Source organism: Cornus florida, unplaced genomic scaffold (genome assembly GCF_030987335.1).
Source record: "Cornus florida cultivar Cherokee Brave unplaced genomic scaffold, ASM3098733v1 CherokeeBrave_3.0.0_Hap2_Chr07, whole genome shotgun sequence".
Lineage (NCBI taxonomy): Eukaryota > Viridiplantae > Streptophyta > Magnoliopsida > Cornales > Cornaceae > Cornus > Cornus florida.
In genome coordinates, this window is record NW_026775577.1 from 57,529,386 (window position 1) to 57,535,492 (window position 6,107).

General features: G+C 30.1%; 1 long non-coding RNA gene across 1 annotated transcript; it reads left to right on the plus strand.

The window, feature by feature from the left end:
- The first annotated feature begins 1,714 nt into the window (after positions 1-1,714).
- LOC132267676 (uncharacterized) lies at positions 1,715-2,958 on the plus strand. Its single transcript, XR_009469048.1, has 3 exons — positions 1,715-2,085; positions 2,254-2,366; positions 2,491-2,958. It is a non-coding gene; the product is annotated as an uncharacterized LOC132267676 (long non-coding RNA).
- The last annotated feature ends 3,149 nt before the right edge of the window (positions 2,959-6,107 follow it).

Sequence of the window (6,107 nt, forward strand, 5' to 3'; positions counted from 1 at the left end):
AGAAATAATGGAGTTGATTTAATATATAGAAAAGCAAAATTGCTCTCTAATAAATTTGAACCGTCAATTAGAAGAAATTTCTGGAATAGAATATATCAGTCGTTAAAAAACATGTTTTTTCTATTATACAGAAGCTTCTAGATCCAAACCGTTGAATAACATGGTAAAAATAAATAAATCCAGCTGTTAAGTTTTCAATATAAAACATCCACACCGTTGAATGTTTACTATCACCCTTTTAGCTAATACATTTTAGATAGAGAGCCATTGGATATAAATCTAATACATCTTAGCCATTGATGACCAAAATTTATTTTTTTTATTTTACTAAAATCAGACATTAGTGACGTTGTGGCACGGTGTCAAAATTCCATCTATATATTTGCAAAGAAAAATAAATAAATAAATAAAAAAAGCCATGACTTACTGGAGACTTGACCAGAAATCATTCGCACCAAAACTCCTCTCTCAAGTTTTATTTCTTCCAAAACAAAAAACAATATTCTTTATAAATTAAGTTAAAAAATGAAGCAACGGTTCAGAAGATACATATTAATTAAAAATAATAACAAATTAAAATCAAATATAAATTATAAAAAATACCATATATTCTATTATCATATATTTTATATATATATATATATATATATATATATATATATATATATATGCACAGAGGAGCTATATTCAACTTTCCATTTGAGAAAAAGAGAGGGAGAGAGAGCAAGCTAATGTAGAAAAGAGAGAGAGAGGGCTCATGAAGAAGAATACTTTTTGTTTTTATTCTATTACCATAAATTGTTTTTCTTTTTCACTTTATAAGAATCGACTTGTTTGTCACAAATGGTAGAAATCTGGGATAACTATATCTCCATTTTTTGGCATTAACTAAAGAAGGAGATCAGCTTTAAACTGGTATTCAGATATATTAGAATCAGACAACTAAAATTGTATAATTGACTATATATATATATATATATATATATATAGTGATTAGTTACCAAAGAAAGAGTTAATAGTCTCAAAATTTCATTTGATCTTTTTCATAATTGGTTCCTTTTTTTTTAATTTTTTTTGGAAACACAAGTGTACCTGTTTGGTCTTGTTTTCTGACACAAGAAGAAAGAAGAGTATGGTATTACTGTATTTGTGATATGTCAATTCACAATAATATATACACAAGACGAATCTGTTTTAATAGCACTCTTTGTCAACCCTACTTTCTATACCAGCCATCATCTTCCCCCACTTTTCCCACCGACGCAAAATCAAAAGACACTAATATGTTGAGACTAGTGTTCAAAGATGTTAGAATCAACTAAAATGGTATAATTGACTATATATATATATATATATATATATATATATATATATATATTATGTACTTCTTCCGTCCTATATTAATTATTAATTTTAAAAATTTTGACTCACAAACATTGAAATAGACTTCTAGCATAGAATATAGACAGTATATAAAAAGGGTGATGGTAAGCATTCAACTGTGTGAATGTTTTATATTGAAAAACTAATGGCTGAATTTTTTTCTTTTTTACCATGTTATTCAACGGTTGAGATCTAGAAGCTTATGTGGTATTCTTTTAAACGGCCAATATCTTCTATTCTAGAAGTTTCTCCTAAATGGACGATTTAGATTTACTATAAAGCAATTTTGCTTTTCTATATATTAAATGAACTCCCCTATTTCTATGGTTGTGTACACTTGAAAACCCTAGATCTGTATCTCTCTCCTCTCTCTCTCTTACTCTTTTTACTCCATCAACATACACTACAGTAGGAAACTTAAGAGCAGAACATAAACCCAAATATGAGGAAGACTGCAAAACCCAGCAACTAAGGAGAACTCAATCGTCATTAGAATCATCAGGTGGAGTATCAGTAGGTGGAGATTCAGGGGCTTTCAGTTTTTCCATTTCCATTTGCAGCTTTTCCATTGCCTGGAGACTTCCCATTGTCGTTCATCGCCCTGAGCTTTGCCATTGGATCCATTCTCCTTCTTGTGAATCGAAGATACTTTGCAATTGAATCCAATTTTTTCCATTTTTAAGTAATAGTGCGAAAAATAAGGTTTGGCTAAACTCAACCCTTTGCCTTAGGATTACTCAGTTGCATGTGTTTGGTACTCAATTTGAGATTTTAGTTGTGAATATATTTAAGACTTAATTTAATTAATTGCAAGTGATGGGTTGAATTATTGTTGTTAATTTTGCATTCTTCCTTGTACTGTTATTATAGGGGATGTGAAATTCTTGGTCTCGAGGTCTCATTTGATGAACATGCTCTTGTTCGGCTGATGATGAGCAGATATATCATGAGTTTTCACTCTGTCTATACACAAAACTGGAATGGTATATTCTCATCCTCAAGTAGAAGACAGAATTCTTGGTGTTGTGTGTGTCTGTCTATATATATATATAACCTTAAGACAGAATTCTTGGTGTTGCTAACACACTTGAAACTGTTCTGAATCAGGTGGTCGCTGACCAGAAAGCTCTGAAGGAATCTCTTGGTGTCAAAGTATCTTCGATTTACAAAAAGGAGAATGGATCTAATGGCAAAGCTAAGATGGAAAAACAGCTCCGAACGGCAATGGGAAGTCTCTAGGCAATGGAAATGCCGCAAATGGATATGGAAATGGAAATGTAAAACCGAAAGCCCCTGAATCTCCACCTACTGATACTCCACCTGATGATTCCGATGATGATTGAGTTCTCCTTTGTTGTTGGGTTTGCAGTCTTATATTTGGGTTGATGTTCTTCTTTCTTATAAGTTTTTTTTTATTTTTGTTTTGGGTTTGTTAATGTTATCCATTAGTTTTTCTGTTTTGTTCTGGGTTTTCGTCCTCTGCTCCTATGTTGCCTACTGTTGTGTAGGTTGATGGACAATTATGTTTTCTTTTATATATTTTAATGAATCGTCTAATCCCTCTTTAACTTCTAATTTTCTCTCTTTTACAGTAATGAATTATCTATACGTATATGTGAGTGTATATATATATATATATATATATTTATGTATTCACGTGACTGTTACAACTATTAGACTGAAACTGGGGTTGTTTTTCTAGTCCACTGAAATTGCTTAACAAAAATAAGATTTTTTTTTATGAGACTGTTATATGTACATGAATGTGTACATGTTAGTGTTTATTAGACTGAAAAAGATGGTATTCCATTGTTTTGGGCTTGTAGTTCTGTTGCTGAAACAAAGTCAGAGTTTTAAATGAATATGAAATTTAACATGCAAAATTTACCATTCAATGCAAATCTGGCGTATCAAAAATTATATATATGTAATATAACCTAATGGATAAAGCATCTCAACCAATTTGTTGCCTCGAAAATTCCCAATTTTAGTTGTAAAAGGTGGGCCTGATTCTGCCACTTAGAGAGAGAGCGTAAGTAAGGTGAGAGAGAGACAAATATCCGGTTTGTGGCTGTCCTCTGCTGGCACCCAAAAACCGGACCAAATTGTCACCACTTCCCCCGATCACGTGTTAACCCACTTTCCTCCTTTTCAGTTCCAATTTTGTCCTTTCTTTTCTTCTTTTTTAAACTTGTCCACATCTTTTCGTCTTTCCCTTTCCACAGTGAAATTACTGTGGTACCCTACAATGTGTTTGATGTTTTTTTTTCTTCAATTTCATATTAATTGGACAAGGACTTACAGAAAAAAATAAATATACACTACAATTTATATATATATATATATGTATATATAAGGTAAGTATGGAAGTTGCAACTTTCATCAACTTACAAGGTTCTTCAATCATGGACCATCTTTGCTTTAGGCCTTTGAGCCTTTGAATGACAAAAAAAAAATAAAAATCATGAATATGATTGTTAGAATTACTATAGTAATTAATGTAGTACAACTTATTTTTTTAATAATACTCCAGCTTTGAAGAACTTTGGAAGTCGGTTGGATATGTTTGTAGTGTCAATATATTAATTGGGGACTACTCCTATTAATAATGTATTGATACTACAAATAATTCTTTCTATTTTGAGCACATCACCCATAAAAAATTATAGATCAAATTAATTATTCTGTCCAAATAGTAGGCCAGGTTTGAGTTGAATATCCCGGTCTAACTTGGTAATATTCAACCTAAGATATTTGTAATTTAAAAAGTAATAGTAGTGTGTCTATATATATATATTTATTTATTTACATTCAACTTATATTTGTAATTTTAAAAGCAAACTTCTAGAATGACCTCTTTCTGTAACTCCCCATGGCGTGCGCACACACATGCTATGAAGATTAATTAGTTCGTTTTATCAAGAATTCACATTTTTCACCGTCCTCATCTTTGCTTGTCATTGAGCATTCTCTCAGTATATACAAATGTTTGTACACATGATAAATCTGACTAGGACGAAATAGATGTAGATTTTGTAATCAACTTCCATTTAAATCTAATTGATTATTTAAATCGAATCTAGGACTTTGAAAGGTTAATTTTAATTAATTACAGACAATCTCGACTCATTTGAAATTTCATGCATAATTGGATATTCAATCAATTTTTACATTATATGAAATACCATGCATTATCGTGTAAACCAACGTAATAAATTATTGTCTGTAAATCATAGGAATAGTGTTTCTTACTTTATTTTTAAAAAATCCAATTTTAGATTGTTTTTTTTTCCTTTCTTTAAATATAAAATCCATGCCTTAATTTAATAGCTACTATTAAATTCCAGAATCATCCATACATGTGTGTGTTAAGGCTCATGTTTCAGCGGCTCGAGCCAAGTTTCTCTCACTCGTGTGTAAGGTAAGCATTCCGTACAACATCACCCGTCTTTTTGCGCTTTGCCTATATATATAGAGACAAATTGTTACAGTAACAGCTAACGCCTCTCGTTACTTTGGAAAATTATCATTTTGCCCATTCTTGTGTCAAACTATACCCTTACATTTGACTTGCTATCTTATCTTATTTATATATGTGTATATATATTATGGACTGAATGAACAACTTCATTAGTATGATAAATTTTTTGGTTATTATCCATATTAGATTAATTATTACTAATCAATTAAATACAATAATGTCATATTGATACGGTTGATAATGACAATGGTTTAGATGCAAATAACTTGCTTGCCTTGAAGTACAGTTAAGTACTTAAAATATGGGAAGAAGAATAATGTTTAAGTCATTTGAGATGCTTATTAAAAAAAATTAATGTCTGTAAATGCTTATTTTAAACAAATAAAATTAGCCTTAATTATATCAATGAAAAATATTGATCGGTACTTAACAACTATACTAAAACATATTATTAGTCTATTATAATGGGTGGACACTTGTTAATTTATTCAAAAATTTAAACTATTGAGTAGTATTGTATACCTATCAATTTTAGTTTCTATTTGAATCCGATGTGGACAAGTTTTGTAACATTGTTTTCCATCCGAACTCGCAACGGCCTTATTGCGATCGGACCATTCGGGATTAAGGATTGGGTCTGACTTTAGTATTAATTGTAACGGGTAAGTGCTTGTCCATTTAATCAAAATCTTAAACTATTAGGTAACACTGCATACTTACTCATCTATACCCATTTCACTTCGCATCTGAATTCAAGTGGAATAAGCCTCCCCTTGTAACAACTATCCACTAAATTATAAATGATAGATTACAAATATTGTCAATTTTGTTTTAATTATATTAATAATACCTTTCTTTATGCGAAATCAATTTGGCAGCCAAAAGAAAGGTATTGTCCTAGACATTGATCATTTTTCATATGATGTTATATACTTAATTTATTCAGTATACTCATAAATTGCATGCATTCAATTCTCAAATGATTTACATTATCAAATAATAAAGGAGTACATAAATTATTTGTGTGCTCCTATTTCATTAACAATTTATAAACCCTTATAATCATGCAATTGTCATGATTAATGGTTGATTTAAACTCTCATAATCATGAAATAATAAGGGTACTTTTGATAACATGGTTTATAATTTCTTTCATTTCTTTATTATTATTTATTTTTAAGACAAAAATATTAGATTAGAAGTTTAAGGTGTAAAATTTTCAAAGATAACGAATAAGTAACTC